This window comes from Melozone crissalis, unplaced genomic scaffold (assembly GCF_028551555.1).
Source record: "Melozone crissalis strain CALT ecotype California unplaced genomic scaffold, PUWL_Pcris_2 ptg000045l_1, whole genome shotgun sequence".
NCBI lineage: Eukaryota > Metazoa > Chordata > Aves > Passeriformes > Passerellidae > Melozone > Melozone crissalis.
The window spans coordinates 25,494,330-25,507,543 of NW_026535823.1; positions in this window are offsets into that span (position 1 = coordinate 25,494,330).

Sequence of the window (13,214 nt, forward strand, 5' to 3'; positions counted from 1 at the left end):
TAATGTACTGGAAAATCCATTGTTTTATAAAGAGCTTTGGAGATAGGAAGAAGATTGAGTTGCAGAAGAATGCAGAAATAACAATAATACTATCCCAAGTTCCTGTTGATCCTTTGCACGTGACTGAAAAGAAAACAAACTCCATGGAGATGCTGCCTGAGTGTAAGTCTAGGCAGTGCCAAGAGAGGATCAGAAATAGGACAGATGCTAAATCATGACCTTCCCCAAGTCATAATTTAGGAAACAGAACATTTCTGAATTTCAATAGCAGTCAATTAGAAATTTGCAAGCTGCTGTATGGTTCTATCCTGGACAGTTCTGGATTCTCCCAGAATGGTGTTGATTGTTGTTGCTTTCTGTTAAATGAGCTGAATAATCTTGTCATTGTTCTGGAGATAGTCAGTTCAAAAAATATTAAGTCTTGGTTAACGTTGGGATGAGCTGACACTCCTTTGTGTCCCCAGTTACACAGTAGATTCATTACACAACTTGCTGGGAACATTACCAAACAGGCTAAAATCAGAGTAATTAACAACTTCTGCATTCAGCTGTGATGGTTCTGTCATATACTAATTGTAATATACATATATTCTGTAATATACTAACTAAGCCCCCTCATTGAGCTGAAGATACCTCATAGCCCTCTGACTTCTAAAGCCACACATGGCAGAGATGCTCATGAATCCTGCCTGGCCTTGTTGACTTAGGAATCAGATTTTCTAGATGAAAGACAGGCATTTGCTGACCTACACTCCTGAGTATTTGGGAATATCGACCTCCAGCTGGATGCTGAATAGAACAGTAGTTTGCAATTCCAAGAAATGTTTGCAGCATGTGGCTTGTTCTCTTGAACTTTGGTCACATGGCGAGGTAACACAGATGTTTTCCCCAAATATCACCATTATTAAAAACAGGTAGCTCTGGTAGAAGCATAGAGGAGGAATGGATCTATCTGATGACAACATCTATTCCTGTGTCAGGAATAGATGTCAGTGGCAGGATATGGTTCCCATGGGACTCTGTCAGATATCAAATCAGTTCTGTGCTTGAATTTGGCCAAACGTCTGGCATGAAAGGATTAGAAACTCCACTTAATGAGCATAGTTTATAACAATAATAAAAGTTTTCCAAACTTGGAAGCCTAATGAAAATCCACATAACAATCTAAGAAAAGCTGAACAGTGGAAAAAGTGAGGCATTTGAACATTCTTCCTCTTTCTGTGTTGGGCTCTGGTGCTCTTGGTGGGACTGGCTCTTAGATGTGGAGGAGCTGCAGTTCCCCATAGAGAAATGTTCTCTTTGTCTGCTTGCAAGAAACCAGATTTTACATTGCAATACCAGGCAGAGAAGAGAAAGTTTCAGAGGTTTGTTAATTCTGGTTTTAAATAGCAAACCCTTTGTGAAAGAATTTGAGAAGTAAGGCTTTTAGGGACAAATGGAAGTTTTTACTTCATAATTTCGTATCAGTGCTGACTCTTAAAACCTTGTAGGATGTAAGATTTTTTAAATATATATTAAAAAAAATTTACTTTGAAAGGAAGATGTGGAATCTTTCTCTCTCAATTCTGAAGGCTTCTGAACATATTCCTCTCCAGAATAAAGTGCCAGCAGACTGGAAGACAGTTTTTGTTCCTTTCCTTATTTTTTCTATCACTCGGCTGCTTTTTATGCTATAAATGGGACATAGAAGTTTGATGATTTGGGAAAGGAATGTCTATTTCTAGTTGCTCACTGGAATGCCTGAAACACTTTTGAACATTTTTGGACAGAAAAATAATATAATGCAGTTCAGATATCTTGGGATATAAGGTTTAGAGTAGAGGGGATTATTTCTATTTTCCATAATGTCAGTTTTCTAAGGCTGTGATATCAGTGTCTCTCCCAAAATACAAAATATACACAGGACTGTGTTCTGTACCTTGCTAAGTGGAGGATAGCCAGAAAATTGTTCTTTTCCAAGGTTTTGTGGTAGTGCTGCCAGAAAGAAGGGCATTGTGAGGGGTCTGTGTGCTGCTTGTGGAGGACTGTCTCTCAGACCATATTTCATTTGAACTGCTTTCTCATCCCAAATGCCCAGAGACATTTTCTGGAAGGGACTCACTTCCAAACAGTGAAGAACCTCACATACCCTCCTAGGATAAAGGGCAGAAACAGTGAAGTCTGCCTGCTGCCAGGATTGACTGATAATTTATTTTTCATATTCATAATACACTGTGGGCATCACTGGCTGTCAGAGAATAGACCAGGGCTTCACAGGTCAAAGCAAAAATCTTGCTTCTTGAGCTAGCAGAAGTGCTAATTTGCTGTCCCTCAGAAAGGAGTTAGGAATACAAAGCATATTTTATTTTAAGCCCTGAGTGAGCCACCTGTCAGGGTGTAGTAAACAGCCAAGCCTTATTTACACCTACTGCTACAAAACCATCATGTACCTGTATCCCATTTAGAAAGCTGTAACCAGTGTATGTGGATTTCATTAATTACTATTTCTTTTCCCTTTGCATTTCAGGCCTGAATAGCTGAACAGCAGAGTGATTTGGCTATCCTTCTGAAAGAGTCTGTGAACATGTAAATTACATATACATATTATTTTAATTTTGCAAACAAAGGCCACTCTATGTTTAAAGATTTAATTCACAGAGCAAAGTTTCAGATGGAAACACAGCTTGTCTACATGTGGTGGACAAACAGGTTTTAAGTGACTCTTCAATGGCTCCCATGACATCCTTTTAAACAATCAAAGGCACAAAAAACTGGTGATTTAGATGAAGAAGCTTCTTGTTGAAGAAATAGATCAATAGGATTTGATGGAAAAAGTCACTAATTTTTACTTCAGAGTCAACACTGATGATGTGACTGGAAACTTGATAGTTCCTAGGTTGGATTCTCAAGCATCTGATATATTCACATGCAAGATATTCATCTTTGCTCTGACACAGGTCTTCCTTTCTGCATTTCCCCCCTCTCTCCTAGGACTCAGGTTTAGCCAGCAGAAATCTACCTAACTTGCATTTCATATTTCTCTTGCTCCAAAGAAAGAGTCAGTTTTGTTTACAGAAGCCAATTGATAAAATGTGCTTTCCAGGGCATTTGCCAAAGAATAAAGACCCTGGAGATTTCATGATGGTGAAGACTTTGTGTTACAGGGATGTGCCCACAATTTTTCATGTCCTTTCCTAGGTGATGGAAGTCTCTGGTTTTCAAATTGAATGAAAATAGAGCATAACTATGTCTATGTCTGAGTCCCCTGCATCCACCTCCTGTGCTCTTCTCAGCACTGAAAGGCTGTCAGTCACTTTGGGATTTCGCCCTGCAGCAAAACTGTGTGCCAGCTGTGAGGAGATCCTCATGTCCAAAAGAACATGATGCTGCACTTCTTGCAACAGCTTCTGGAGGGGAGAACATCCTCTGCTGTTTGCCCTTTGAGGTTTAACACACCTATATATGTTTTTAGGGGCTTAGCCTAGCATGAATTTGTCTGCTAAATTCCTGTAGAAGCCATGAACAAACACATGGTGAATCTGTACGTTGCTGTGGATCTGGGTGACACTGCACATCGGTAGAGAAGCCAGAGACCCTGTGTCCTTAGCAGGATTTCCTACATGACAGGCTGAAACATAGGAGAAGTCCATGGTCTCGGTCTCTTTCCCATTTTTTTCTCCTTGAAAAATTAAAATCATTGAAGTAATAAGGTCAGATGGGATGGTCACACAGGAGCTGAGGATATGAAGAGTTCAGTTTGCAGTCCCTACTCTGAACTGAGCATCTCCAGCAGGAATGACAAGGCTTTTGTTGCTGTTCCCTGCAAACGAGCTTTGCTGATTCCTTTTCACTCAGCAGCTAAGGGAATTCTGAGGTTCTAGGATTTTTCATTTTAAGATGTGTGTTTTAACTGTTCACTCACATAAAACACAAACCTGGATGGAAAGAAAAACATTGCAATCTATTATTTACTCTGTTAATTGTTTCAGACAGCCAGCAGAGAACTCATGCAGAGGGAGAACCAATCTAAATCACTTTTATGAGCAGAGATAGTCGGTAGGGAATTTTGGTTTTACTGTGCAGCAGTTGGATATTTAGTATCAGGCTTTTTAAATGGACTTAATCTCAGATTATGGTTCTCTATGGAGCCATTTAGGTCACTTTGTAATTGCCCAGCTTTCCACACTTCAGGTGATGAGAAGGACGTGCACAGGAGCAGCATTCCTGTACTCATTTGGTTAAAAGAGTACAAGAATGGAGGAGGTGCCAGTTTGCAAGGACTGGGGTTAGGAAGAAAGACCCAAGCACACAAAACAATACATTTTTAGAAGCCCTGATAATGATCCCTGTGGACAGGGATGTGCACTCTGAAGTTGTGTTCCCTCTGGATGTATCACTGTGGTCTGGTTGGTTTAATTATATCCACGACTTCCTCTCTTAAAACTCTTCCTCTCTTCTTCTCCATCACTCCTAAGGCATGGACAGGAGGGATAGATCATAAAGCAAAGTTTTTGGCTGACTGTGATCAGCTAGCCTCAGGATTTATTCCTGGGAAAGGATGCCAGCAAGTGAGACTGCAACCAGAAGGAGCACCCAGGTAGGTACCTGCTTTGCAATCTAGCTTTATTCCTGTGGCTTAGAAACTTTGCTGAATCCTGATGTAGTCTTCAGGAAGACAAACAAAAAAACCAGAAAAAAACAAAATATCAAACCTGAAATAATAATGGAAAAAAACAAAGCAGGGTTTGGATCATGATTTTCAGTAAAACATACAAAGAACATGGAAGTTCAGTTGTACAGGCAAAAAATAAGAAGAGATAAATCCTTTTGGCCCTGTAAGTCATACAGAAGCTGTATATGGAGCTTTATTTTATTTTAGCTTTAAGGATCTAGCTCTCTAAATGCTCAGGTTTTCTTTCCTTTTCTTTTTCTTGTGTCCCATGGTGTCCCTGAACTTGAGAAATGATTAGGGAGGCTGTAAGCCAAGCACCAGTGATGTTAGATTTGTTTTCACCTGGACCAAAATAGACCAAGGAAAAGAACTAAACAAACTTGCCCTTTCCAGAAGTAGGGAGGCTCCTCCTTGATGTTTAATAGTGGTGTGCATGGGCATCATGCAATTCATTTGAATTTAATGGGATGAAGAAAAAAACCCAGGAACTGATGTTGGAGGGTGATCTGTCAACCTGCTCCTGTCATTCACCTGGCTGTACACACAGTTCTCAAGGATAAACATCTCCAAAAGGGTTGGGCAGGTTAGCAGAGGAGAAATTCAGCACAGACTGTTAAACAGGATGTGTCCAAAGGCAGCTTTTGCTAAAGAAGACCATGAATTGCTGCTTTCTGAGGGCTGGAAGGGCAGAAATAAAACATTACAATGGCTTACTCTGCTTGTTTGAGCACTGGCTACTGGCTGCTATAAAGGCAGAGCACTGGCCCAAAGGACCTCCTATTGTGACTCAGTATAGTGGCTCATGTCCTCTGTATTTGGCCTCTGTAAGATTTTCTGGCTGGCTTTGAAGGCTGGGTATTTTTGAGTAAGAGAGCATATATGGGCATGTTGCCACTTGTTTAACAGAAATAAGGAAAAAATCCTCAGTTAATTTCATTCCAGTTTTTTCTAAGTGAAACTTTTCTATTGCTGACTGAATACTTGCAAATTAAATATGTTGAACTTGAATGTTAGGAAAATTAATATGGAGGAAAATTGATGTCTGAGATGGATTAAATACATTGTTCATTGTTAGTTTTTTCAACAAAGCTAAAAAAGCAGTTAGCACTCTCTTGTCACCTCTGTGAATAAGGAATATTTAGGTAGCATATGTTATATAATTAAACATATTAATAGAATTTTATCTGTTAATATATATTAAAGCATATAGCAACTGTTAAAAATACATGCATTTATATGGTTAGGTAAATCAAAATGTTAACTGCATGGTTTATTCCTGTGTAAAGAGTGTTCTCACACCAGACAGAACTTCAGCCTGGAACTGCAAGGCTTTCCCTGCTGCTGCACTGCAGGTCTTACAATACTTCCAATGAGTGATCTTTTTTTTTGTAGGGAACTTTTCTGAATCTTGTCCTTAGCAGTGTGTGGATGTTATGTTACCACTGAGCTGTGGAGAAGAGCTCCATGGAAGGCTGTTTTCTGGGTAGGGTACAACCTCTGCAGTGAGTCTGTAAACCAAGAGCTGAGGGGCAGTGCAAGGGGAAGGATCTCTCCATCCATTCCCTATGCCCCTCTTTGATCATCCACTGCCAGATGCATCTTGTGCTGGGTGGAATTTTGCTTTGACCTGCTATGGCTGTCTCTGTGCTCTGCTGCAATCCATGAAAAGCATGATTGCAAGTGAGGTAGTGTTGTTCCTGTACAACTCTTGGAATGGCAAACCTGCCAGCAATTTTTAGACCAAAATTTTTACAGAAACCTTTTGAATTTCATTCTGTTTTGGAAGAAAATGAGTCCCCAGGTCAGTCTGTGAAGTCACTCAATCACTCAGCACTTGGATGAGGAGAGCCTTCCAGAGCACATTGCAAAAAGCACTAGCAGAGAGCTGGCTACTCGTTTGTGTTTCACACCTCCTTAATTACCCACCTGTGCTCCTTTTATTATCAAAGCTTGAATAGGATTGCTCATAAAACAGAGGCCAAGAGGAAATTGCTGGTTTGCTCGGATTGCATCAACAGCATAAAGTGGAATAATTTAATATCAGAACACTCTGCCCTTTTCATTTTCATTTACCTTTGTCCTTTCCCTGCCACTGTGGATCCTGCTTACCCAACACCTACAACACACTGAGCACCACATACCTGTTGATTTTTCTCAGTCTAACACGTAGACTTCATACAAATTGCCACTAGAGTCTCAGGAGTGACTAGAAAACTGGTGAGAGCTCTCTTTAGCTGTAAGGACCTGCCCATGTAACCCTTGTCAGTCAAGCTGCTCTGTGGGAGAGATTTGAGCAAAAGAACATCTTGGATTAGGAGCTGTGGAGAGTGTCCAGTCCACCCTGGTCAGGAGTGGCTTCATTCTTGGCAGTTTATTTCTGTAAGTAGAAGAATTTGCAAGACCTGTAGAGTTCCTCAGCAGTGTGTGTAACCTGGGTGTGTGAATGCACGCAGTCACTCCTTCTTGCAGTGCCAAAGCTGTATCTCAAGTATGTAGCAATGAAATTACAATTCTTTCCCCACTATGCATGTTCTACTCAGTTCAAGGGATTTTTTTGGTGTTTCTCTTCCCTGATCTGGAGGATTCACTTTGTGTTGCTTTCACTCATCATTTTTGCCATTTCCTTTTATCTGGAACCTTACTCCAACTTTTTGGTATCTTCACTGAGGGCAAACCCTCGACATTATGTAAAACTTGCTTCATGATCTGTGTTAAGTTAAAAACAGATTGTGCCATTCAGCGACGTCCTATGAGTTTGTGATTCAAGGCTGGCACACCAATATGGATTTTCCAATGGATATGGTGGAAATATCCATGCAGTCCCTCTATGAATGATTTGCCAGTGACCTCTTTTCATGAAATAGGCAAGAACTTATTTTTTTATTCTTCCACATCTATGCTATATTTGGTTGGACCTAAACATTATTGGAAAATACTATAATGGATTTCTTGTCATGTTCAGAGACACAACAATGAAGGCTCACAAGTTTGGTTTCCTTTCATAACTGATCTAAAAGTAAAACCTTCTCACATTTTTGCTGACTTATCCTTTACTCAGCTTCCCTTCTGAAAGTGGTGCTTTGGTTATTCCATATTTGTTTGGAAGTGCAGGGGAGCCTCAGTTTTCACCAAGGTGGTGTTCCAGTTCTATATATTGACTGCACACTTAAGCCCCCTTGTCTAGACATTTTTATCATCCTGTTTCTCTTCCTCATACCTGAATGTTTTATCCTGGGAGCTGCAGGTCCTGAGATTTGCATTTCTTTCAAGCAGCAGAGCATACATGGTTTCTCTGTATGATGGAAGGAGACACAAAAGATATAAAAATATCTTTTTTAACTTTTCTTAACCCATGGCTCTGCAAACAATAGTTCAGCAGAAACAGCAACATGTTCACACCATCTGTGTCTATGACAGGACAGAAGCAGTCACAGAATAGGCAGAACAACTATTATAGGGTATAATAGTTGCTCATGAATCTGGCTCTGGATGTTAAATGGAAACTTTTTCTTAAAAAACAACAACAAAAAAAAGAAGACAAGACAAACCATGCTTTACTGGCACAGAAAGTGATGAGCATGAAGTTAGTCTGTAGCAGAAACAAGGTTATAAGGTTATTGTCTACTTTGGTTTTTGCTCCTGTTTTTCTTGTCCAGATTGCTGTATCCAGTAATAGGTCAGGGAAGGAACACAGAAGTTCAGGCTATGGCCTCACTGGAAGAAAACATTGTGTTCCTTCTTGGGGTTCACTGTCATGAGGTACCTCAGGGTGAAAACCTTGTGGAGACAAGTTTGTTGTGTGAGCAAGTGTGAGCAGGTCACAATAAAGGTTATGGGGAGAAGCCAGCATTTACCTCTCACCACATGCTTTTACAACCTCTGCTCCATCTTCTCTGGTTGTGTCATTTTGTTTCCCATACCATCAAACTCAAAAAGACCTGAGCCTCTTCCCTCAGTGAAAAAAGCCTCTCTGGCTGTGACAGAACACTTGGGCAGCATAAATCCCTGCAATTCTTCCCTTTGATATTACTTTTGCTTTTAGTAAAGCCAATGCTTTCCCTTCTCACCTGACATCCTTGCAAAATTATCTGACTACAGCCTAAGCACTTAAAACGATGACTGATTTTCAGCACAATAACATAAATACCAGATTGCATCAGTCTAGGTAGCTGAAGATGTCAGATTTTGTGATTTTGAATTGTATAGTTGAACAGATTCCTTACATACGGCTACTTCATTGAGCATCTTCTACTTCATGCTGTGAACAGTTTGACTTGATGACCTTAAAGGTCTTTTCCAACTAAAATGATTCTATGATTTTATGAAAGGCAGAACAAGAGGTCTGGCAAATTGTGAAGGAAAATGGAGGGTGGAGATAAGAATTTGACTCTGTGCAGGTTTTGGCAGGTTTGTGTCATTTTATCCATGGAGGGCAAAGGAAGAAAACCACAAACATGCAGTGACAGGGAAAAACTGTTTTCTCTCTCAGACTCTTCCTGTGATATTCTTCTTGTCCATTTTAACCTCCTACTTTCTTGAAACAGAAAAGATGGAAACAGATAAGAAGTGGCTTCAATTAAGTCTGATTCTTTCTTCACCTTAAAGAGGAATCCAGGAAGCTCTCCACAGCATTCTTTCTCTCTTTGAAGTGTTGACTTATCATCCTCCTGCCATTAAAATATAATGGGCTAGCAGTGGGCGTGCTGGGATTTGACACCCAGTGGGGAACCACACCTAATCCTGCATCATCACCTGATCCGGTTGGGCTCATTTTCCCAAGACACTGACCCCATTTTCACCATTCAAAGAGCAGAGGGGGAGGACCAGAGAATTATTGTAGAGAACTCAGTCCAAGCCAGTCAGTCTCCCTGCAGGTGTCACAGAAGATGGTTTCAAACTGAGCCACATAGGCAGGTGCCTGCAGGAGGGACTGCCTGCAGACCCCCATGAGAAGGACAGAGGGAGGGGGGATTTTATCAGGTGCTGGGTGCATTTGATCACAGGGTGCCTTTATCTTCCCCACACAGTGGGTTGTGGTGACTCACTTAGTGCAATGGAAACAGCTTACAGGGTATGGCAACAAACAAACAAGGATGGGAGCCAGAGACAGAATTCATCTGCTCCAGCATCATCAGCCTTATCTCTGTCACTTGACTGCGTGCAGAGCGCTCTGGGTCTGGTCTGTCAGCCCTGTACAAAGCAGAGGTTTGGCTGCCATGGAGCTGTGGCTGTGGGATGGAAGGATGTGAGGGGAAGATGAGCTTTATGCTTTCAGCAGGGGCTGTGGTTTCCTTAGGAGACAGACAGCTGTTACTGCCTCTACAAACCCATTTCTCAACAACAGTGTCTTGAATGATCTTGTCTGATTGCTTTTCCATCTGAGCCATGAACAACACCAGAGCAGGGATTCACCTTCAGTCAGTCTTGTCTTTCTTCAGCAGTGGAAATGGAAATGAACTTGTGTTGTCATGCCATGCACACATGCACTCTTCTGGCACAGCAAAACAAAACCATATGCTTGCAAAGGGCAGTCCATGTAGTGCTTGGTGTTGAAAAGAAGGCTGCCCTCTCTCTTTACCTGCTGTGTGGTGGGCAGTGTGTTTGACAGCCCCATCTAGGGGAAAAAATCTCAAATATTACTCAGGAGTTAGTCTGCACAGGGACACATCTGCTCCTGACCTGCTGGTGCCTTGTCACATCATCCAGATGCTTGTTCTGGTGGCTGCAAAAGATTCAGATGGAGCTGGGACTGCTCCATGCTCCCTGGAGGTATGAGAGTAAGAATGAAGAAGACATGAGGATTTTTGGCTGTTTTCCCCTCTCCCTGCTTTTCCTGCTTCTACTTAATTTTGCTGGCCTAGCTCTGAATGTTTGGGAACATTTTTTCCCTACTAAAATGGAATTAATTCATCCGAGCTGTAGATTAATAGCTCCAGCCATTGCAGTCACCTGTCACTACTTGTTCATAGATGGCGAAAGGAAAGGTAGAGGCAGGTAATTGCAGACATTTGGCATACCTGGGCTTTTCCCAGGCCTGTTCCTTCTCTCTCCTTTTCTCTCTGTGTCCAGTCAAAACCAAGGCTGTCCTGTCCACTCAACACAGACTCAATTTTAAGGCTATGAAAACAGCAGCAGGCAGAAGACTTCAAGAAGAGCACCACTGCATGCACCCCTGTGTCATGTGAGATGATCTATAATGATTTTGTCTTCTGACAGTGGCTGTCTGCAGTTGCACAGATCAAAGACCATAAAGAAATGGGACCTAAATACACAAGATTGACTGGTAAGTAACACCAACACCTCATGAAAATCAAAGTAAAACCTTTGGATTCTTAAATTTTTTTAGCAGGACTTTTAATTTAAAATTCAAACTTAGAAAACCAGAAGACAAAATATAATGTGTAGTTTTGGGCTGAATCATGAGACTTGGTCAAAAAGTTTTACTGAACAGAGGGAAGAAATTCCTCATTTTATTGTCTCTGCTCAGCTCACTATCTGAAGCACAACATCTCAACCTCCTCTTTACCTTTTTTTCTCTTTTTTAACAAAACTGAGAAGCATTCAAGTCCAAGCACAGCAGCTTGGTCACATCAGCAGCCAGAACTGAGCTGGAAAATCAGATCCAAACACAATTTCTGTAAGAAAATGTTGCCTTTGTTATTTTTATCTTTTTTGATGGTTTCAGGTAAGTGCTTTCCACTTACACCTTGTTTCTTGGTTTAGTTGTGCTTTCTCTCCAATCAGTTGATCAAAGGTTTCTAAATGGAAGACTGGCTACAAGTGACCATGACATTTCATAACAAGTTTCTACCAAGTCACCATTTATGCCAAGACTTTAAAGCTTTCAGGAACTATTAATTTTTACAGAAATAATGGTGTATTTCCTAATAACTTCAGCTAACATGACATGATGAATAACAGGGAACTGAAATCATCAAGGAAGTAAATCTATTATGGACTCAAATCAGTAATTTTTTTTAGTAGAGTTTTGATCCAGCTACAAAGGAAGTTTTGCTCTGTTGGTTGGGGTTTTTTTGAGTCCCACATAGTCTTCAAAGTAAGAGTGTAGGTTCAGTTCTGGTTTTGAAAAGAAATAACAATTCAAATCAGTTTTCAATTTGGGTTTGGGTTTGATTCAAAGCTGTCAAGCACATTCACAGAGTGATTAAAACTGTTCCAACAGTTCTGGCCATGAGGAAGGTAAGGCAAACCCAGAGGACATGCAGATCTGGACAAGTACTCTTGCTATTAGCTAAATTTTTCTATTACCTAAATGTTCTTACAGACCAAAGCCCCATTGTTTTAGGCAGGGCAAGAAACAGGTAGTAAGAAATTACCCTGGCCTAAAATATCTTCCTGTCTACAGACACAAAGCTGGAGATGAGAAAAAGCCACAAGACGAGGAAAAAGAAGCGATATTGTCTTTCTCCAATGAGGAACCGAGGCACGGGGAGGTGAAGCGACTTGGCAAAGGCAGTGCAGGAAGGCTGGAGCAGAGCTGGGAGGTGCAGCTGAGCTCTGGGAGCCCTCAGCACAGCCCCAGCCCCAGCCCCAGCCCCAGCCTGTCCTTCCTGCCTGTCCTGCACGTCCTGTGTGGCACAGCAAGGCACAGCACTGACCCCAGCGCTGGGGAAAGAGGGCGGAAAGGAGCCCCGTTTATTTTTCTTTCTACTACTTTATCTCACTTCAATGGGAGCAGTTGAGAATGTTGAGGATAAATGAAAACAACTGTTGGGCATCGATCCAAGTGGTTAACAAAGAACCCCAAACTCTTTTAAGTCCTACAACTAAAAGGTGCTGGTGTAAAAAGAATAGCATTTTTCTTTGCAGAAATCATTTGTTGAACTCTCTGGTTCTGAATAGGATTCCTTGCCCTCTTCCCCCTTTTTTCCCCCAGAATTTAAAAACAAATCACACAAAAAAATCATATTCCTCCCTTATATGCCATATTAGATGTTTCCTGAGAAACCCTGTGGTGCTGTCCCCATGTGATGTCAGTGTAAGGTCTGGCTATAGATGACATTCATTAGTAACCCAGTATTATTATCCCCCTCCCAAAATCATACTTGGAGTTGGGTCATATGGCAGGACAGGTACCTGTTTTCATCCCCAGCTGGACAGAAGTTTTCCTGCTTTCTGTGTCTCTGTGGTGCATCTGAAAGCACCTGTCCATCCCTGACAGGGAGGAATGCAGCACTGGAGAGGGGCCATGGGCAGCTTCTGTATGAAGTTTCTCCTGATAGCATGGTAGAAATTCTTTGGAAAATTAAATAAGAAGCCAAGGGAAAAGGCTGGATTTTTGAAAGGAAATTGCTGATGCAATAAAGCAGAACAGACAACCAGAATATCTTTAGTAACCCAGTAAAGAGGCTGACCTGTGTAACTTGGGCTGTGGAAGAGGTTTTGCCTGGAGAGACAGACGCTGCTTTCTGCAGCACTGGGAACATGTCTGTGCCAGGGTGGGAGCATGCAGGGGAAATTTAGCCTTGAGGCTTTGATGCCTGCAGTGGGGAGATTTTTTAAATGAGCATGCAGCTGTGAATTCCCTGTCAGTTTGCATGGC